The sequence below is a fragment of the Temnothorax nylanderi genome, unplaced genomic scaffold (assembly GCF_030848795.1).
Source record: "Temnothorax nylanderi isolate EJ_2023f unplaced genomic scaffold, tnyl_v1.0 TNYL_tig0026_pilon, whole genome shotgun sequence".
Classification (NCBI taxonomy): Eukaryota; Metazoa; Arthropoda; class Insecta; order Hymenoptera; family Formicidae; genus Temnothorax; species Temnothorax nylanderi.
Window position 1 is genome coordinate 32230 of NW_027249088.1, and position 22860 is coordinate 55089.

At 42.8% G+C, this 22860-nt stretch overlaps 1 protein-coding gene and 1 long non-coding RNA gene across 3 annotated transcripts in view; one reads left to right on the forward strand and one right to left on the reverse strand.

The window, feature by feature from the left end:
* The window catches only part of Axud1 (AXIN1 up-regulated 1), a 38252-nt gene that overhangs the window by 3331 nt on the left and 12061 nt on the right, over positions 1–22860 (forward strand). Inside the window, exon 1 of one of the 2 annotated variants that reach the window (XM_071701479.1) lies at positions 21939–22073. The exons of the other annotated variant lie outside the window; for it this stretch is intronic. The gene's annotated coding sequence lies outside the window, so the exon portion shown is untranslated. Of the gene's footprint in view, positions 1–21938; positions 22074–22860 lie in introns of those variants that run through there. 2 annotated transcript variants of the gene reach the window in all.
* LOC139769949 (uncharacterized) overlaps positions 10740–22860 on the reverse strand; it is a 190732-nt gene continuing 178611 nt past the window's right edge. The window contains exons 4-5 of the long non-coding RNA XR_011717651.1: positions 16408–16544; positions 10740–12463 (exon numbers count right to left, since the gene is read on the reverse strand). This is a non-coding gene — a long non-coding RNA (uncharacterized lncRNA). The remainder of the gene's footprint in view (positions 12464–16407; positions 16545–22860) is intronic.

Sequence of the window (22860 nt, forward strand, 5' to 3'; positions counted from 1 at the left end):
TGAAACGCAGTTATATGTAGAAATTGGAAATTTGATATTACTGATAAAATTGGTCATTTTACAAATCTATGAGAAATTTATTGTAAAAAAAATCATCCAGCCATGATTCGAACTGGAACCTCTCAATTATTGGGACGGGCGTCTTTACCAATTCGATTGTGTTTTAAAAGAGCTTTCAATATCGTCCGATGTAATTCGCGCAGTCCAATCTCGTGTCTCGAGCGAGCATCTGGGAAAATTTTCCGGTTTGTCGCACGCCGTGTGGCCTCACGTGAGAAGTATAACGGGTTCTGACGCACTTCCGGCGTGCTTATCTCGCAGGTAGCGTCCATGACGTATGTGTGTCGCAAAATCGGCCCGCAGCCGATTGAAATGCGCCTACGCGAAGTAACAACCTATCATATCCCGCATCACGCGCGAAGCACAGCTTCCCACATTTAGAAAATTATATCTATATGCTTGTAAGTGCTATATCTATATTCATATTTTAAAATCGTGCGGAAATAAAAAATATCCTCATATCTACAACATTATTTATATGTATTATGTACCTATAAATTATTTAGTGCCATCTGTAATTTTATTATATTTAAAATCGCTATATTTAAAATATTCGAAATAAGAAATGTTCTCAATATGATAAGACTAAAATGAAATCTCTAAATACAAATTTGAATAGAATACCAGATAACGATGAAAATTATTTATATCAATTTCCTATTCTTTTCCTTGTAATATATTTTCAGAAATGGAAAAGTCTGGAAAGATCAAGAAATAGAAATGTTTAATTAGAAACGTTAATTTAGCGATGCGATGCAAAATAATTTGATAATCTCGTCGAAATGATTAATTGTGCTCAGAAATTCGATCGCGAATATTGAATGCGTTACTTCAAAAATTGTCACTGTTGAAAAGAAAACGCGAATTAAGTCGATACTTGTCGTTAAATTTTTATACAACGGAAAATTGCTTTGGCGAAATTTCGAAGTGTCTCTCTTTCTCGCTTTGTTCTAGTTTCTTAAATCAACTGATTCGATTTTCCCAATTTTTTTATTTTTCAATCTTTTACAAGCGGCGTCCAATTGTTTCTGCGTCTCGCCAATTAAGCTCGGATAAATTGAACTCAATTAACAATCGTTCGGATGTGTATTTAAGTTCTCGCGCAGCGTGGAATCTCGGCGTGTTTTTCGCGCCGAAGAATCACATCCTCCGGTTAATTTGCAATCGGAGGGTTATCCCGGCGCGCATATACGAACGAAATGACTGGCGGGACGGGTCAAGGTGCGCCGACTGATGAAGTTATCGACGACTGAAGATCGTTGGACACAATCGGAGCGCATGAATAAAGAACACGTTGTCCGTCGCAATAAAAAAAAAAGAGAACGACAGAAGTAACAGTTTAACTTCACCAAAGTTTTCGAATTCAATTATGACGTACGTTATGACGTAGAAGGAACAGAAAAAAAAACGTTGTCATCTTATCAGTGAAATTGATATCGAATAAGGACTTGTTCTCTGTTATCGATATTCTGGGGTTTCCCCATTATTGCTTAAATACGGAATACTTGAGTTTAGGGCTTTTCATGGAAAAAAAAATTAAGTCCGGATATTTTAATGAAATAAATTTTAGTAAAGTTATGTAAATTTATTGTTAATACATATTATCTTAATAACTTGGTTTGAGGAGAAACTGTTAGTTAGTAAGAGTGTAAATAGTAAAATATTAATTTAAGAGTATAGATGTCTTTATGCCCGTATCAGACTACGGATTAGGATTTAGATTGGATTGAAATTTGACCAATCAGAGCAAAGTTTACTAAACTTGAGATCAGTTTTCTCTGTTCTGATTTCTGATTGATTAAATTTCAATCCAATCTCTATCTCAATCCGTAGTCTGATACGGGCTTTAGAGCAATTGGTTAATTCAAGAGTCTAAATAAAAAAGCATCATTTTCTCGCAGGGGCAAGGTAGAATATAAATTCATAGCATAAGCATTCTATTATATTCTTCTTTAATGGCAGATTTTTCACAATTGGATTATTATTTTTTAACATTATAAACCTCGAATTAAAGCTTTATGAAACAAAATCCACCTGAAATCAATTAAAGAATACGTGACGTTGTTGTGTCACCATTTATCTTTTCTCCTGAATGAGCAATATTCTTTAAAACGAAACCGTGAATCGACCGAGAGACATTAAAAAATAACGCAGTGAAGACGGAGGGATGGGATTATGGGGGATACATCGTGTATTATGCATTTGGATATGTCACGAGGTCGGACGCTGGCTTCGTGATGTATGAATCATTTTTCGTTCACAACATCGTTCACCCGAATTGCGGTACGTGGGCATGGAAAATGAATGAAAAAAGAAAAACAAATATTGAAGTATCATCGGTCGCTAGTGTGGGAGGTGAACCTGGTTCGCTGAAAAAGCTGCTTCTGCTGTTGCTGATCGACCCGGGTTATCTCATTATTATATAGAATGTACAGATCGTTTTCCTGATCAAGAAAGAGAGAAGAGGGGGGGGGGGGTCCAGAAGAGGAAGTAGAGAGGAAAAGAGGGAACTCAAGATAATTTCTTATCCGGTCTTGAGCGTTAAAATCGACGATTTCATTACGCATAAAGTTGTAATATTCGCATATTCGAACGTTACCAATTTTGCATTTTCATGTTTTCTTCCGAGATCTGGATTTTTATGATTTCGTGGAAAACGTCTTTTATACGAATTTAAGTATATCGTTCTTTTTTTGTTGGCGATTTCTCTCTCGTTCTCCCATAGCTTTTCTTTGAAAATAGAATTTTCTCTACAAAATTCAACGGAAAGAATTCGTTGATGCACGTTTCACGAAAACCACATATTTTTCGCTTCTTCTGATTTTCGATGATTTACATCGAAATGGCAGGTCGCGAATAATTCGATTGTGGCTTCCATGAATCATACGATTCATCAATTTCGTTCCCTTCTTTTATAGAATCACGTTATATCGAAAGAAAGGTACAATTTTATTATTATAACGCATTTGTTATGTCCTATTATCTTTCTTTAAATTATCCCGGATTTAATTAATTTATCACATATGTAAATCGTTATTTTCCTCCGACTTTATCAGATTTTATCGAGACTGGAATTATCGCATGCCCTTACATTTATCGCCCTCCTTTGCCGCAAATTCTACGAGTATTTACATCGAAATGACGCGCCGCAAATATAATTCGGCAGTGGCCTCCGCGAATCATTTCGCGCGAGTGTATAACGCGCGTTCGCGTATAGGTGCGGAAATGAGTAAAACACGTTGAAACGAGCAAAACGCATAACGTAGAGAAGAGGAGGAGGAATAAAATGAACGAAAGAGAGAAAGAGAAAGAGGGTGAGAGAGAGAGAGAGAGAGAGAGAGAGAGAGAAAGGCGAAAACAAAGCGAACGCAGCCAACGAGGCAACACACAATGGTGCATCGACCCGCCAAAACTCGCGCCGTTAGCCGGCCGATGCGCAGGAACACGCGCGCGTCGTGTCTCTCCGAAACAATGAATACTTTTGCCACCCCTTCCTGCCCCCCTCGCTCGTTTTCCGCCTCCTCCCCGCGCCGCCCAGCATATTGATCGTTCCCCGTGCGAAAATCGATCGCGCCGCGCCGAATTTCCGAGGGAGAATTTTCGGCCGGCCCGGAAACGGGGGGCTCTCCTTCTCTCTCTCTCTCTCTCTTCTCTCTCTCTCTCTCTCTCTCTCTCTCTCTCTCTCTCTCTCTCTCGCCTCCCCCTCGAACATTTCCCTACCGTCTAAATTTTATTTCAGCCCGTGGCTCGCCTAATTTTGGCAATCGAGAGTTCGCCAACGTACGCACGACTTTCCGTGCACGACATTACCCCCTCTCCCCTCCCCACCGATAATTTTCATCAATCTCCCAGCAAGTTTTACCGATTTTCATAAATTCTCTACGAGAGGATCGATTCAACTTTTTTTTTATTCTCGCTGGTTCTCCACCTGGATCTTGCTTAAAACTTCACTTAACTTCTGCCGATTCTGCACCAATATCTGCCGCTGAATTCCAAAAGATTTAATTCGCCCGGAAATTCTCCCGGAATGAAAAATCTACAGACGAACGGGGAACGAAACTGAATCCGTGTCAAGTCCGACAGCATCCTACGTACGTACTGACGACTTCTCGTCGCGCTTAAGATCGACGGGGGTGGGAGGAAGGGGACCGAAATCGCGAGTCCTCTCCGTGGATCGCCCTCTTCTTGCGGGTTCCTCGCGGAACCCCCGGTTCGCTGTGGCCCCCTCTGACCCCCTCCGGCGCCGTCATGGTGCGCGGGGTCGGACTGAGCGAGAGAAGTACTCGCTTCCCCAGGATGGATGGAAGGAAGATCAGGTGCCGTGGTTGTCCTAGCAACCGGCATTGATCCTTCCCCTCTTGTTCTACTGCCGCTGCCCTCCTCTTCTCGCCCGTCCGTTATTGCTGCGCCTCCGTCTCCCCCCCCCCGCCCTCCCACCCTCGCGCGCGCACCGCCTCTCTCACCCCCGTTCGCCCTTCCGCTCATTCTCTAATGCACTCTCGGAGAGACGCGCACACAGACTCGCGCGCGCTGGCCGGTTACGCACGCACCCGGTATATACACGCGAATGCCGATCATTCCTCTCGCTCGTCCACGACTCTCCTCGGCTCTCACGTTCTCCTATCCCTTTATCCTCGTCTTCACTCGATTCCCTTCTTCTTATTCTTGATCTTCTGAACTTGAATATTCAGATTCAGCGTATACATTAGCGGTACACCGAGCATACCTTCGTTGCACTCATCCTTATTTATGCGTTTTTATATACGCTACTACCCTCCGCGTCTCCCTGTTTGTGCTTTTTTTACCCTTTCTCTTTGACAGTCTCCGGGGACGATCTCTTCACGGGCGAGTATTTTTGGTTGGAATATTTCTCGCGATTTTTCAAAAGCTTTATAAACATCTTTCTTAAACATATAATTAGATCAGCAGAGGCATCAAGAGCACACAAGGCTGGATAGAAAGAGTAAATAATTTAATTGAGAGAAGTTAATTTAAAAGAATAGCGAAATTAGGTTATAATTAACTCTTCATTTGTGACACGTGAAAGGGATCTCTTCAAAAATATGATAAAGACGCGTTGTAATCATGACACATCGCTTTTCATTATACGCTACGTATATACTTATTATTTTCGTATTAATCACCATGGAACAACGGTGCCGTAAATTAACGCTGAAACCTTAATCCCTTCTTTACAATTTTACTCTCTGCAGGCTTCTCGATCTTATCCGAACGTACCGTATATACAATAATTACTCGACTCATAATTTCGCTAAAATAAAGTCTGCTAGAGGTGCGAATACAGAATAATTAGAAGTCGTTTTTTTCTTTCACGGAATCCCCTTTCTCTACCACTCTTCATCTCATCTCGCTCTCTTTCTCTCTCTCTCTCTCTCTCCCCCTCGTTTGCATTTTCCTATTTTCTTCCTTTCTACCTTTTTTCTCACTCTTTTACACGTATAACAGTGTCAATCACTCGTCTCTGTCCCTCGGCCAATGAGACGCAAGGGTGGAAGATTGGATAAAGCGAGACGGACAGAGAGAGAGCGAGATGCGCGTAGGAGTGACGGGAAGGGGGAGAATGAGTTAGTTGCGGGAGTGAGAGAGGGAGGAGAGAGAGAGAGAGGGGGGGCAAGGGGAGGGAGGGGTTCGCCAAAGGTAGAACTGGTCGTGAACAGAGCGGTTGCCAGGCAACCGATATTGTTCCCATTGTTGCGGGCGTAGCGTAAATATTTGAGGCGTACTCGGAGGTCACAAAACTCATCCCCCTCCCCCTCCCGTATCCCCCTTGCTTTCCCCTTTATCACCCTCGTTTTTCTTTGGCGTTTTCTTCTTTCTCATTTTCCCCGAAAGTTACCAAGGTGCGCCTCGTAAGTCCTCGAAAGCACCTAATGGTGCCTGTCGCAGATTGCATATCGGGAGGGGCTACGTCATCCCCTTCGTCTAAAATCCTACCTGTCATTGTCAACGACTCTCCCGCTTTTACCGCTTGATATGTTCGCGTCAAATTAGCCGAAATTTATTCACCTTAATGAAGGAGGATGCTGAGAGAAAAACGATATTCGCCTGTGTCGCATCAGGATAGCTGTGTTACGTTTAGCAAAATTAGCAAAATAATATTTCTGTTCGAAAAAAAGTCATATGGCTCACATTATTAAGGATAAAAGTTTTTATTGTAATTAAAAAACAAATGAATTTGCGCAATTTTTATTAGGATACTTAATATCAACTGCAATGCTTTGCTGAATTCCAACATTCATTCCCTCATTTTACTAATGTCAATTTTGCACGCGATTTTTAATGCCTATTTATATATGTATATAGAACAATAGCAACTTTTGACGCGGAGAAACAAGAAAAAAGATAGATAAACGAATAAAATGACTTCTAGATGTACGTCTATCGTACGTATCGCGCGATTCGCTTTCGGAATCTGCGCGCAAACTCTTGAATGGACGTCGCGCATGTTGTTTTCGTGATCGTCACCGTGAGCGACGCCGGGAGCGAGCGTATGAGGGCGAGTGTTTGTTTACCGGCATTTATTTCGGCAGTCCTGCGGGGGCGTGTAAACGATGTAAACGTATACGTACGTCGTTGACCAACGCTGCTGACCCCGCGGCCGTGGGTCAACCCTTCCGCGGTTGTGACAGATTACGAACGGGTCGTCAGCTTTCAAAGGGAGTAACGAGAGAGGGAGAGAGGGGGAGGGGAGAGAGAGAGATAACGAGAGATATTATTGATTATTTCTCTACAATTTATCGGGATGTTGTAAAATTGATGTCTGATATTTTTATTGAGATACTCGTGTATTATTGGTGCCTGAGATTTTGGAATTAAACTTAATAATAAAAATGACACACATCTACACACACATCTACACAACGACAGATGTATTTTATTTTGTTAAATTATATAGATTTTATGAAGTATAGCTTTTGATAATAATTCACTGATTTACCTGTTAAAATTTATGGACATATTTTAACATTATCAATGTTCGCGATTTTTGAAGAATAAATTCGGTAACAAATTAAATAGTAATGAATATAAAAAGACCATTTAATAGCTTATATATAAAACAACTTCTGGTAATATATGTAAATTGAAGAGAGAACGAACTATATATAATGAAAAAAAAAGATTTAGAGGAATTAAAAATCTAGATGAATAAAAAAGATTCTCGTTAATTGAAATATATCTAATCTTGATAAAATCAAAAACTGACAGCATTTTCAACTTAATTAAACTTTCTCATAAAAGGATTTACTACTTAAATACAATTTATCTTCGATTTATTTTATATAAATGCAATAATAATATCAATAATAATTTCAATCAACATTAGTTAATATCACAAATAATAATTAAAATATCACATCATTTCTGCATTATACGTTTTCCAATATATCTTTAATAAAAGATATGTGAAAATCGCTCGTAGAAAAATTGATTCATTTAAAATTTATTTCCATATGTGTACGATTAATATATTATTACTCAAAATCCATTTTATCATAATCTCTTGACCAATATTATGATTAATACTTTACAATTACCGCGTTTCCTAAATCTCTCTTTTCCAACGCAAAAGCGGCTTTCGCTGTCTTCCTTCGCGGCGCCGCGCCACGCTTCAGCTCGGTACCTACGTCCTCGCGGAAACTTGGAATGAGGAATGGTCAGTTACACGGGAAATGGAGTCCATCCCCTTCTCGCGTTATCCCGACGGTTTCACGCGTAGTGACGTCTACCTCTGGGACACGCTATTGACGCGGGACGTCGGGACGCCCCGTGAACGCTCAGTCCAACCCGGCTCAACCCTCTATCCCACCAGGTGTCCTCCCCCCTATTCTCGTCGCTCTCAAAGCGCATCTATGTACCGTGTATTATTGATTTATTGAGGATTATCGAGAAAAATCAAGAGATTATCAGGAAAGTTCCTTTTTTCAATTTTACAATCAAATCAGAAATTTTCTCGACAGAGTTTGTTTTAAAGAATAATCTACGATTTAACAATGTTTCTGTAGCTATATTAAAAATCTTAATAAAAATTAAAATATTAATAAATGTAAAAATTCTTGGATCTAACAATAAGAGACTAATCATCAGTGTTTGTACTTTTATTCACATAATGCTCTTGTTATATTATTATCCATATTATTATCTATAATGATGATTATAACATTCAAGAATAATTTCGGAATTTTATTGACGGTTCAGTCGCAAGTATAACGCATTATTTTCGATCGTTCGTGGATGGATTTATTTTCGCAGAAAGTAGAAGATTCGCTCTCAGTGAATCTCTCAAGTCTTTCCGGGACCGCAGAATTTTTCGAGTCTGAGATCTCGGATCTTTCCGCGCGTTTTCGAAGGTCGGCATATACTACGATGCTCCTTCTGCGCTCTGGCCTCGTTTCCTCTAAAATTGATGCAGTTTCGACATCGTTCCATCTAACAATGGCCGTGTTGTGAAACTTTCGCAGTGCAACGCGGCACGGCACGGCACAGCACAGCGCAGCACGGCACGGTCGAGCCGAGCCGAGTCGAGCCGGGCCGAGTCGGCGATCTCAGGATGATTTTGCAACTACCGCACAAGCCCGTTCGTTCGTCCGTTCGTTCGTTTGTTCTACTTGTATTCTACCTTACCGGTCGTCCTGGACTGCACACTTTCACATCCGTGAAAAAGCGTCGGTTACCGTAAATGATGGACTTCGCGATCGGAAAGCCGATCAACAGCTGTTTGAAAAATCACCCCTCTGCTCATCATTAAAACAATCGCCGGCAGAAAATTTCTTTTCGCGGAAAACTGAATTAGCTCGCTCGCAGTTCTGAGTATAATAAATATAAAACAACGTATTCCATACTGCAACCTTTACTAAATCTCTCTCTTCCTGACGTTATGAAGCATATATCCGGCGGAATTCAGATAATTGACCTGTCTTATTGGATTTTTCTCGATAAAACAGACTTTACAAAATTATATTTAAAAAATCGTTTGCTTATTAATATAAAAATAAAACGCGCATTTATAAAGCTATGGTTGATGAAATTGTGGTCGATGACTTTAACACTTTGATCATTTCGGTGGTTCGACAGTAAGATCGGCATTCCTCGCGAGCTCGATATTACGCGACGTCTTTACGCGGGGAGGTATTTTTCATTCAGAATTTCAAATCCTCGCACGAGAGAGAGAGAGAGAGAGAGAGAGAGAAGGAGACGGCCGAAGGATAATGCGGCCGGCGTGTCCGTTTATACCTCCACCTACGGAGGTCGCTCGGTCGGCGGCAAATGTGGGTCAGCCCTCGTTCTCCTTGGGAGTCTCGTACGTCATGAATAAATAGACATTTCGTGCGCCGCTCTCGGCGATTCGCACTTTTGAACGTAACGCAATATGAGAAAATTCGACGGAGGCGACGACGGCGCGATGAAAAAGAGGAAGATCGTGAAAGGCGGAACTACTAAAGGCGGGTCGTCGAATCTACATATTGCTCCTCAAATCGCTCGCATTTGCATCACGCGGTGATTTATATTTCTAAAACAATCGGAAGAAGTGTCACTGACTACAGCGCTCGAGAAGGAACATTCTAAATTAAAAAGATAGACGTTAATAATAGAACAGTAGCTAAGAAATTGGTAGTTCAGAAATATGTGAAAAATTATGCATATGATTTAAGGAAAAAAAAAATTCGGGGAAATCTTTTTGATTTGGAAGTGAATACACTTTTGTTGATTATCTAGTTTTTACGACGGATGAAAGCGTTAGGAGTATTAAGTCGGTTCTACAATACGTCGCAAACGATGGCAACTGCTAGTTGAAAAGTGTTAATTCCGACTGCCGATTGCCAGTAATTGTCGCCAAAAAAGTTAAAAGTTCGTTAACTCTCTTTTGACAACCGCAATTGACAAGCGCGACGTGGAAATAACGCTTTTCAACTAGCAGATGCTATCGTTTGCAACGTATTGTAGAACCGGCTTTAGGCTCTTAAGAGTTGCCTCCACCCTTTGCCACCAATCGCGACGTCACAGCGATGCAAACGTGACGATGATTGTTTGTCCGCGTAACGGGCAACTGTGTCATACTTGCGTCATATTATTTGCATGTGCGGCAATAATGCAACGAGACAATGCGGAATTTTCAGCCTAGGATTTTTAGATTCTAAGTAATGTCACATGCGCTTACACGGCTCGAAATACCGTATTACGTCTAACAAGTGGCTTAAAGGTCTTCTTATGTTGAAGTATCAAGTCCATATCTTCTGCAAGTCTAGAATTAAAATCTAAAATATAATAAACAGAATAATAAATTTCTTTCGCCAGTATAGAATAACAATTAAAGTAATTTAAATCGACCGTGACTGGCAATATATGTATAACGTCTTTCCGATATGAACATAGAAAAACTGTGAGCCAACTTGGTTTGTCGGATTCACACAGCACTTTTTCGGATCAATCATCGAGACATTATTAATTTCGACCATGGGTTTTAGTCAGTTGATGTAATTTCTAAATTAAATAGTTTAAATTTTTATTGCGAAAAAATATACCCTGGCTGGGATAATATTTTTTCGCAATAAAAATTTAAACTATTTAATTTAGAAATTACATCAACTGACCAAAACCCATGGTCGAAATTAATAATGTCTCGATGATTGATCCGAAAAAGTGCTGTGTGAATCCGACAAACCAAGTTGGCTCACAGTTTTTCTATGTTCATATCGGAAAGACGTTATATATTGCCAGTCACGGTCGATTTAAATTACTTTAACTAAAATATAATGTTACCGAGTCGTTCGAAGTCGTGAATTTTATCGTAAAGATATCGCGACTTCTTTTGACAAAACTTACAATAATTTAATTTTTTCGGGTAAACATTAGTTGAAATGGTGAATCAGATTTTAATAATTATAATTACATTATAATTTATCAATAGATTATGTAATGATATAATATAATATAATTTAATAATAGAAATAATGAATAATTAATTAACCATTGACTTGGTTTTACGGAAATCTTTTTATATCACGATTATATCCGGCGAGGCCGTCCATTGCAACTCAAGCAACGGTTATTGTTGCGAAGACGAGGAACGGCAGTGACCGAGGAAGCGAGGAGGCTCGTCTGACCTCGCTATTACGGTCCCGTTAACCAGGAGTTCGTCTCGTGCCCTGCCTCTACCTCGCTAGGATCCCGCCGCTTTCCTTTTCTCCTTAACGTCTGACCGCGACTGCTTAAACTACTTTGGACCCGGAAACTTGAAGATCGTAGCTTTTAGAGAGTTTTTAAATCCGAAAATTGAGAGAATTCCAACTCGCTTCTTTTCCCCCTCCCCCCCGGTCTCAAATCGCTAGAGCTGTTTGGTATCCGAGAACCCATAGATACCAAAACCCAAGAACTTTAATATCTTTAATTCAGATGTTCACAGATACAAGTCACATCTTTTCTACTAGATTTCAAGGTACGAAAAAGCCTAAAATCTAAGGATTTCAGCCTTTCCGAGAAGAGCTTTCATAAATTTCAACTGCCTTTCCTTTTTTTCTTCAATGTCTGACCGCGATTTCTTGAACTACTTACACTTCAAGAAATTGAATTCTCCGAAATCCGAGTAATCCGAAATTATGAAATTCTATCTGCTACATGTTCGAAGATTTGAAAATCTGGCATCTAAAATTCTAAAATTTGACGTTGAAGAACAGATGTGAAAATCCTAGAGTCTCCGGTTCGAAAATTGAAGTATTCTGAAATATGAATCGAATATAATTTGACGATGTAAGATCCACAAGTCTCAAAATTCCGTTCTAAAATTCTAAAAGTTCCAAGGATTCGCCAATAATAAATTCGAGAGATAATAGATTCGCAAGGATCTATAAACTTAAATACACACACACATTGTTTAATGCACTAAATCAACCTCATCGTTTGTAAATAAATGAGTAATTCAATTCTTGATGTTTAGAATTCACGAATTCTCGATTTTTTCCGATAGACCGTCTAAATTGGACGATGTCCAGATCCGCGAGTTGTTTAACATTCCGAAATCCCTGGGAGAGAACGAGATCTCGAGCGGATATTTGCGGGGGTACGTTGCACTCTCGGGCGAGTGTGCGAGTCGATTGTGCATCCCGTGACACACGTTATAATACTTCCTCGCGCGTTATCTTCCCGCGCCACCTCCCTGCCAACCCCTTACTACGGCGTACCTCCGCCGGCGCCGTCCCCGCGCACGGCCGATGTCGTCGGTGCATTCCGCGCTTGCAGCCGTGGACCGCGAATTGAATGAGCGCGTGGTCCTCGTATTGGACATGCAATCAGTGGATACCGTGTCGTTCGTGCCTACAACGGCCGGCCGGCTGTTCGGAAAATCCACAGACTGCAGATTCTCGAATTTGAGAGGCGTTTGAGCGTTCTAGGACAAAAAGATTCCGAGTTTTAGAAATTCTAATATTTCTACGTTGGCAAATTTCAAATATGCCGAAGCAACTCGGAATTTTGTTTCGAGTTTTAGAATTGTAGTTTTTGAAACAATAGTCTTAATTTTTACTATCTCAAAGTATATTTATAGAATTTTGTATTAAAGAATTTAGAGATGCCAGAATCACGCATTAAAAGATTCTATGTTCTTCAATAATAAAATTCGACATTTCCAAAATTTTGATGTTCTTCAAAAACTTCGAGTTTTCCAAAAAATTCTAATTCTTTAAAAAGCTTTCAATAGGTTTTATCTAAAAATCTCAATTTTTAATTCAAAAATTGAAAAATTGTGAACAATCCAAATTAAAATTTAAGAGAAAAAATACAAGAATTTTAAAACTATCTTGTATTAAAAAATCTGAAGATACAGAACTCCAAAATATTAAAATTTTTAGTCCCGAAGCCAAGACTTTCGAGCTAAAAATTCCGTACGTTTGTAAATCTCGGGATTCTTTATTCGCGGATCGAAGGCTCCTAAAAGGTCGCTAGGAAAGTCGCCTCACGAACGGCGCGCTAAACCGGCCTCTTAAATGGCATTCAGCTAGCGCTACATCGTGGTGATTGTTACGGCACTGAAAAGCTATAGCATTATGGAAGCAGAGAGTCCATGGTATGTGTATGCACGTGGGCTGCTATAGCGCTACACTGCGGTGCGATCGATTCGACCGGAGGTGGGCGGAACCACCCCCCCCCCCCCTCGACAGCCCACCTCCATTTACAAGCCTCAATATACACCCCCTCGGCGTTTTCCATCCGTTCGTCCGTCTCCTTCGCACCCTGGCAGAATATCCGCAGTTTGTCTCGAATAGTCTCGTAATCTCATTCTCTCTCTCTTTTTCTTTCTCTCTTTTTCTCTTCTTCCTCTTCCTTTCGTTCTCTTTCTTTTTTTCCTCTCGTCATCCTTCCCCCGTGTTACCCTCCTCCAACCCGCAACACCGCCGCTCGTTGTGTTGCTTTCTTGTTAGCGGAGTGGAAAAGCAGATTCCTCGTCACCCTTATATACCTACGGAATTTCTGATTTACCTTCTACCTACCGGCAGAATATCTGACTGCTCCGAGGGTGCTTATTATGCAATCCGAATTTTTACGAAGGCTGTTCCTGGAGATTTGTTTAACGTTCGATACGTGCCCGAGTGGAGAACGTCGGTTCCGGGCTTGCAATAAACGTGCGCGATGTTCAGTATCGATGGAAACGATTCCCGAGCCGTTATATTCCGTATTATTAAATCGTTATATTCTGATATTAAGCGATATTATGCAAAAATCAGATGAGTAAGCGAGATAAAATAAAATTGATGCATTAATTAATTATTAAATAAAGTCGAAGGAAGTATAAATTGAGCGTGATGAGTTAACGAGAACACACGTGCTTTCTGACGAAGTATGCATCAAGTGTTTCGCTTTCAATTGAGCTGCGGAGGAATCCACGACTGTCCACGAGCGCTCTTAAGCTGCGAGTGAATCTACACGGTTAAGAAGGGTGAATACACTATGCCAGGGATAGAGAATCCTCCCTATGCGATTCCGCGTACGCCGCGCCGCCAATACGGAAGTGCATAGTTGCGACCGCGTAAGTTCAATAAGTCCCCCCCTTCCCAATCGATATCGCGTCAATAATTAAGATAAAGCTCCTTCTTCGGCAGCCGGGATTCATTCCTAATTGCTCCGTAATGTTATCGCGATATCTCCTTGTAACTTACCCTCAAATTAAAATTTCAGTCAAGCAAACCCCACTTGAAGTTTAACGAAGAAAAATTGCTCTCCAAGGGTAAGAACATAGAAGTATGCTCGAAATCGAATTGTAGAAAAGATTCTGAGAAATCTCTGTTTATGTAACGGTACACTTTTAGGGAAATTAGACTGTTAATCTTCGAGTTAGAATTGTTATAGAAACTTCGTTCAATTTCACAGCTTTATTCGTAAAATTTCTCAGACCTTTGAATTTATAATTTGAAATTAAGTTCGCAGTATCTCTTTTCTGTGGAAAGTTCGACTCCAAATAAACTAAGAGTGAAGAGAATATCATAGATAACATCGTATAGAAAACTGTATTCGCAGATTCACATAATTTAGCACGCGTGAATCTTTATTCCGCGGCGCCAGCGGCTCTGTTCTCGCGCTTCGTATTCATCGGCATCGGTGGCTGCTGCTTAGGAAACACCGGCCACGTGCAGCGGCGATATTAAGGGCTGCGTCGTAACGCTCGCCCTTTCGCCCGGGCTTTCACGAAGCGCGGCGGGCAGGAATACGGGGGATTGTACGAAGGCGACGCGACGGTTTGATCGGAGCTCGATACGGATTTTCGTGGGAAAGAGAAGCGGTTCGGCTTCGGGCTCCGTCTCGCCGGTTTCTGCAAAGCCGAGAAAAAAAAAAGCCGTAACGGAGGGAGGGAAAGTGGGAGGCAGGCGGAGGAGGAGGTGGCGGTGTCCTTGCTCGTACGTGGGGAAAGGAGGTAAAAAATGTTCCAAGTGGGCAAGAGAGAGAAAAGGGGAGAGAGAGCGACGAGATCAAAGCGGTTTACGACACCAGCAGACGGCGCGATATTACTCCACGGCGCTTTCTACATATCGGGAAAGCTCTTGAGCTTCATATTCCTCCCTCCTCCCTTCCCGTCCCTTCTAATTATGTTTCACTCCTCTTCGCCCTCGTCCTTAATGTTTTATCCTTTCATATGCAGCGCTTGCATGCTCGGATCCTTTTCTCGGAATCTGTGGATGTTTTATATTCGCATGTCTGAACTTTCGAGATTCTTCAAGAGGCGATTCCTCTTTCAGACACGTCTCGTTTGTCGTAAGTTGACAAGCGCGCGAACAGTAATTTATTCGAATTCGATCCTTTCTTAGAAAAAGGAAATACCGTGGATACAAGTTATGGTTGATCAAAGATCTAACATGAGAAATTTTGCATAAAAAAATTAAGCTGTATAGAAATAAGAAAAATTCCTATAGAAGAAACTCTAATTCTTTATGATTCTGATTCTCCCAAAACGCTTATGATTCTCTTTCTTTAAATCCGTTTCTCTCTGTTACGCGTTAAATAAACTTCTGAGCTTCATCTTCCTCCCTCCTCCCTTCCCGTCCCTTCTAATTATGTTTCACTTCTCTTTGCCCTCGTCCTTAATGTTTTATCCTTTCATATGCAGCGCTTGCATGCTCGGATCTTTTTCTCGGAATCTGTGGATGTTTTATATTCGCATGTCTGAACTTTCGAGATTCTTCAAGAGGCGATTCCTCTTTCAGACACGTCTCGTTTGTCGTAAGTTGACAAACGCGCGCGAACAGTAATTTATTCGAATTCGATCCTTTCTTAGAAAAAGGAAATACCGTGGATATTTCCATGTTATGGTTGATCAAAGATCTAACATGATAAATTTTGCATAAAAAAATAAAGCTGTAGAAATAAGAAAAATTCTTATAGAAGAAACTCTAATTCTTTGTGATTTTAATTCTCCCAAAACGCTTATGAGATTCTCTTTCTTTAAATCCGTTTCTCTCTGTTACGCGTTAAATAAATGGGAGCAAATTAAGAACGTTGTCTTAGCACTGGCAGTTTTTACTAACGTGCCGCGACATTTCATTTCACGGGGTTCTCAGAATTAGGCAGATTTTTACCGGGACACCCTGTAGAGTCGGATACAACGCGTCGATGGGACATGTGCGCCGCGTGCCAGCCAGTCGGTGTGCCCGACGAAGGAGAGTAGCGAACAGCCGGCGATATGTGGACCTCACCGACAAACGTACGCACGCACGCACGCACGCACACACACACACAGAGGCACACAGACACACAATACACACGCATACGACGGACAAGCGAGACGGTGTGGGTCGCTCCGGAATAATAAGAGCGAGGAGGGAATGGGACATAATACGAAGCCACCTCTACTCTCGGTGGCCTCCCTGGAAGCTGCGGAATGCACCACTCTCCCCGTCTTCAGCATCCCTTTGTCTAGTTCCTTTGCCGTCTCCTCCTCCTGCTCTTCCTCTTCCTTCTCTTGCGGACGATTTTCGGGCGATCTTGGGAAACACAAGCAACGTAAACATGTTAGTGTATCATTAGACGATGATCGAACATGGTTATTTGAACGGGTTTGGAAGAAGGTACTAGTTTCAAGTTCTTCCGAAAGTGAAGAGTTTTAAATTTCAAGCAAATACACGACGAAGAATACTTTCTCGATTAATTTTTCGCGGAATTTTAAACAATAAATATCTGTGATTTGAATTTGGAAAATTAAATTGCGATGCTTATCTCTTAACAATCTAAATTAATTATTTACTTGTTTTTCAGGAATTATATAATAATTTGTAAAACCTTACACAGTAAGTTAAATTATTACGTAATCCACCATTTTTAATAAATTGTAATGAAAATAATGCTCTTGGGAGGGTATTGTTGATATTTACGATCCACATAAATGTCTATTAGTGTTCCACTACTAATAATAGATTAATAAATATACATTAATTAATGTACATTAATCAATGTACTATTAATAATATAATGTGTTGCCGTACTGCCATCACGCTATGTAATTAACGAACATTTCCATATAATAAATTTAATAATATTGCTATTTGGCAACAGGTTAATGTAGATTAAATTATGTCACGTTATGCGAATCCTCGTTGATGTATTATCCGCGACAATATGTCGTTGCTGCAAGCGATTCAGGGCCGACTCTCGCTGTAGCGAAGACGGGCGAGAAATTGAGAGAGGAATAGAAGATTTTACGAGCGGCTCTAGCGACGAGATTGATGACTCGCGACGCGCCGAAGCGAGGAGATCGTGATCGCGCGCGATTCAATCGAGCGATTGTCTTTAAATAGAAAGCAATTAATAAAGCTCGGCCGAGAGGCGACGTTACAAGATGGAGATAGACAAACAGAGGCAGAGCTTTCCCACCGCGACTGTTCGTTCCGCCAATTCAATTAGATGGAGCATCGGGTTACCGACGACTAGTCCTCCCGTATTTAGCTCTGGATTGCTCTCGAAAACGCCAACGGGACGGCCTTTATGGTTCTTCCGCACTCCCCGTGCCGCGTGGTTCTTTCATTGTCGCGGAAATTTATATCTATTCGGGGGTTTGCTTAGCCCGCTCTCGAGAGAGTCTCTCGGGAAGGAAAAATTCAAGAAGATGAGGGTATGTTTCGGGTTCGTTTGTTCTTTTATCTCGCTGTTGTCGCGTTGCCTCGTTTCATTATTGTATATTACTAGCTTAAACTACCCGGCGTTGATGCCCGTGCTTCTTATATCAGCATTTCTGGAAATGTGAAAATTAAACATATTGAAATTAATTCATAATTTACAGATTCATATAATGTGTCACTTTGTAATAATATACTAAACTTAACTTATCAAGGGGATGAAATCAGGGAAAGGGGGTGGGATATCCAGGTAGCCTATATTTTCCGCAGGGGGATCTAGAGAGTAACTATGCAAAATTCCATCAGATCGGTTCCATCAAAGGGTTTAGGAGTTAGTAGGGAATATATACAGACCGACATTCTAGTTTATGTAGATATATACATATATAATTATATATGTAGATATATACATATGTATATATCTTATTATATATTACAATACTTGAATTATTTATGCTATGTATTACATTTCGCGTCTGATGACCAAAGTACTAGAGAATTTAGCTCCAAAATTGCCGCAAAGAGGCACCGAGGGCGGACCAATATTTACGCGAACACTACGAATCGATAATCGTACAAATTATCTGCCATTAGTTATACTAAATTTGTCGCTTTAACATCAAGGGCGGAAGTACCGGAACAAGCTGTCTTCGAGATCCCGAGGCTTAAAATGTCGCGGAGAAGGCGGAGGACTCGGCTCGCCTTTTAATTCCGCGGCCGCCCGTTCCATTCTCACTTAAATTGAATATCGCTCGCATCGGACGATTGAATCCGGACGCGGATTACATACCTAGCTCTACGTGTATCGCGAAACGACTTTCACGGCGGATCAATATAGTTGTACAAAAATTCCCCGTTACTCGTTACACCGATATCTGTTACAACCATTGTCGCTAAAAACCGCAAGATTCTCAAGATCCTATCCTCCGCTGCTGAGAGTCTAAGATATGAGTCTCCAAAACTCGCGCTTCTAGTTTCGCAGCCGCCGTCCGGTCCTCGTGGCCCCCCGTGCTCGGACCAGAAAAAAAATGCGTCCCACGCATTCGACGCTCGGGCAGATTCGAGAGTATCCCGAGTCAAATCGAGTAAATTCCAACATTAGGCGGTCACGCGCATTTAGCATCCAGAGTAACTTTGCAAACCAAACGGTAGGCGGATCAATACTCGCGCGAACGCCGATCAATAATCCTGCGAAACTGGCGCGGCTCTCTCGTTTACACCGGAAATCTCGGCGTCTCGTCGCCCGAGAAAGGGGACGAGAGACACACCGGTGCGGTGGAGCCCGGCGCGCCGTGCTCGCGCCCCCTCCGGAGGAGGAAGCTCCGGCTCTTCGGCCGCTAAAATTCCACGAGAAGGACTCCGCTCGCCTTCTAGTTTCTCGTGGAGCGTAGAGACAATTACGGGCGCCCGCCGCGCGCAAGCGCTGCGCTCTCTCGTTCGTTGAACCGTCCGTGAGAGAGAACCGTTCAAATGTGTGTACGCGCATATGCGTGTGCGCGCGCGTACGTGTATATACGCTGTGCGTCAGATAGAAAGGAAAAAATACAGATTAGAGGGAGGGAGAGAGAGAGAGAGAGAGAGAGAGAGGGAGAGGAAGAGAGGGAGGGGGCAAAGGGAGGAGAGAGAAAGGTAGAGAGAGCGAGGGAGAACCAGAGATAGGCAACAATCGCTGGACGCTACCGCGCCGATTCCGGTACCAACGCTATCCCCATCGGACCTCGTATCCAATATCCTGCATATTTTCGAAGCGACGAATAGTAAACTGGTAGTAGAATACCAGAGCGTATATACCGACTTGTATTCAAAACGAGGCGTTATTCTTCATTTAGATGCAAGTCGATCTCTGGCGAACGTCCCGGAAATGTCCTCCGGTCCTCTAAACGTCCTCCCTCTAGTACAGTCGTTATCCCGAGGAGCGCGGTAGGAATCGATCGCGATCGCGAAATTCGCGAATCCAGCTGGCCGCAAAGCCCCTCGCGATAATCCTGCGCGAAGTTCCTCGGCGAAGGGGGAGACAGGACTGCGAGAACTACGGACGGCTTTGAGGAGCTGACCTCGATGGAGAACGTTCGTCGAAGTAGCATCTTGGGATCCGGCGAGTCTCCTTCGGCGAGATCGCGCGGCGCGTATATCGGCAAGAAAACGGCGTTGTTCATCGTGCACACTTGCGTCACCGTGCTCGTCTCGCTTACGTCAGTCGATTTTGTTATTATTGTGCATCACCATCGCCGCGTACTTGGTGTGCAACTCGCTCCGTCCTTCGTTTTCCCATGTCCGCCGTTGCGACACTCGTTCCCGTTTCGCGTCCCCGAATTGGGAATTGAAAAAATGCCGCGAAATAATCACGAAAAATCATGAAAATTTGAATTAAACTCTGCCAGGCAAATATTTGCGGAGTGTACCGACTGGGATTAGGCTTTTTAATTTATCATTTATACATTATTTGTACAATAGGTCGGCTTTTTTGTTTGCCAGGTATAACCCGTACCCTACAAACGTTTAATCAGAATATTTATTTTATTTCATTTAAATTTAATCCAAAAAACCGCAAATATTTATCTTCTTTCAAAGAGATTTCATAAAAATTACAAAGCGAAAAATTTTTAGGAAACATTCTTTACACAGTATATTTATATACCGTTTATTTATTCGGAGTATTTAATTTCCGGATATAATTGCGCGATGTGTTTACATATTTTCCTTTATTTTGAGTTATTCTGCATGATGACTTCATTTAATTTAATACAGACAGATTATGCTCTCAGTAGTTCGCGAACGGGATCATTTTCTCACGCAATTAACGGATCATCATGCACGAGTAATGCTCCACGCGGCTTCTTCGCGAGTAAACTTTGCTTCTCCTCGTCGATGCGCCGCGTGCATCATTGGCATAATTAGACTACGGCGAATGAATGCATCATCGTTATAGAACAGTCTATTCGCATTGTACAGTCGAAACTGCAGCCGGGAAGAATGCAATTCGGATTTCTATTTCTACTCGACGCAACGTCGAAGACCGAAGTGCAACTGCATTATTCAATGCAATATAAGAAAAAGAAATGGTTCAAGATATCGCGCAGAACATTAAAAAAATAATAATTTGTTTGCAACAAAGCGTCAAATATCAATTTATCCCGCATTTTCTCGAGTAACCTTTGTTTGAGAGCCTCCTTCGCCAGCTGCGCCGTCTTGATTACGTCACTTCTGTTTTATCCTTTAACTCGGCGATCTTTTTCGCAACGCGGCGCGAACTTCTGAATCTCGTTAGAACGAAACCGCGCAATTTGTTTTGCTTCGCCGGAATAAAAAAAAAAGAGAAAATTTACGCGTCGCCACGCGCCATTCGGCGAAATTAAAAATACCACGAAAAGAGCGATGAGAAAGATCGGCTCGATATCGTCGATGACTAATCCGCTCTACCGGGTGTGCTCTTTGAGAACCGCTGCGCTCCTCCACGGCGCGGCCGGCGCGCGTCCCGTGTGCACCACTCTATTACGCATTCACCAACACACGTCCTCGGTGTGTCTTCCATCCGAGCCGGGTCGAGCCGAGCCGAGGGGATCCGAGAGCGCGACGTCGGCGTCGGCGTCGGCGTCGGCGTCGACGTCGACGTCGGCGTCGTCGATGACGCCGAGAGCGGCGACGCTGACGCCGCCTCCGCTCACTCTGCTCCGAGCTGTCGAACGCGCCGCACCACCTCCGTCGTTCGCCACGCTACCTCGTCGCTAACTCGGTCCCCCTTCGTCCTCCCTTTTAACACATCGTCCTTGTCGTCGTCATCGTCGCGCCTCCACGTTATCATCGATGTTCGTCATTTTCGAAAAGGACGTCAGTTACTTCTTTGATTCAAACGTTCTTCTTCCGCGTCGCAGACCGGGATTCCTCGCTAGATGAGCTAACTCCGATCGTCTCCTCTTCACGTTCACGTTGGTTCACTTCGAGTTACTCCTCCGTCAGTTTTTTCGACGATCCGTCGATTCCTCTCGAAACTCCCGGACATCTCGGGGAACCCCCGGCTGCGCGGTCGGATGAATCTCCAGGGGTGAATCTCGCGCGTTTCCCATGAGAGTGCCGGCGAGTAGCCGGTAGACCTCCTCTCATCTCCGCTCGTGTCCCCAGATTATTTCGCCAATCGCGAATGTTGTGCCCGAGCCACTCGTCGTCCCCCTCGGACGAGGACGCGTCTGGTCCTGCAATGGGACCGCACCATCAACATCTCGCGGGCCCTCGCGAACGGGACGACGGTGGTAGCCGGAGTCGCGAGACAACTTAAGACGATCTCCTCCCCCCAGAGAGAGAAAGAGAAAGGGACCGCGGGGCTGCTCAGATCGCGAACCCTCGCGCCGCAGTCGAGGGGCACAGAACTGGACCAAGCTGAAGGAAGGATTGCGCGACTTCAAGGTAAAAGAGCTTCCCCCTCTTTACGACCCGGGGGGATCCCTGCTAACGGGTTTAGGGTCCCCGAGAGTAATTCGCGCGCATAGTACTTGTCCACACGACGCGAACGGAGGTGCTCCTTGTCGCCCCCCATTCGTCCCCCCTTTCACCATCGCTTTGAATCAATAATCTCCGGCCAAGATTATATGTAGGCCCCTGATCGCGGTGTATCTTGTATTCGAGGACGATAAGGAAAATGTATCGAAAGGGTTTCGGGTAGGGATTGCGCTAGGCTCCAGGAAATTGATTTTCCTTCCCGCATCGATGTTTTCTCCCTATTTCCCTCCCTCCCTCCCGCCCTCTCTCTCGCTCATTCGCTCGCTCGCTCTTATTCTCTTCTGGGTTTAGCAACGGTGCGCGCGATATCAGTGCGCGGATTATTGATTTCCCCGTTCTCTCCCCGGTTTGCTTATGTTATTTTCGTGAAAAAGGTAGAACGCAATGATCGTTGATTATAATACCGGTAAAATCATCTACCCGCCGGAGGAGAGAGGGTGGGCCAAAAGTCGTTTTCTCGCGGTGAATGTAACGACCCAATTAATCTGTATTCTACGTTGGTCATTTCGATATCTTTCCATTTTACTCTGCGCGATCGTGTAATTCCACCCTGATCTGTAGGTATATAAATCTCTGTCTCAGTGTTTTCATTTTGTTTTCGCGGAATTCGAATATTTATATTTCGTTTAATAGTTTAATTTGAGACATATTTTCGAATAATATCTGTGTATATCTTCCCTAGCAGCACTATAAA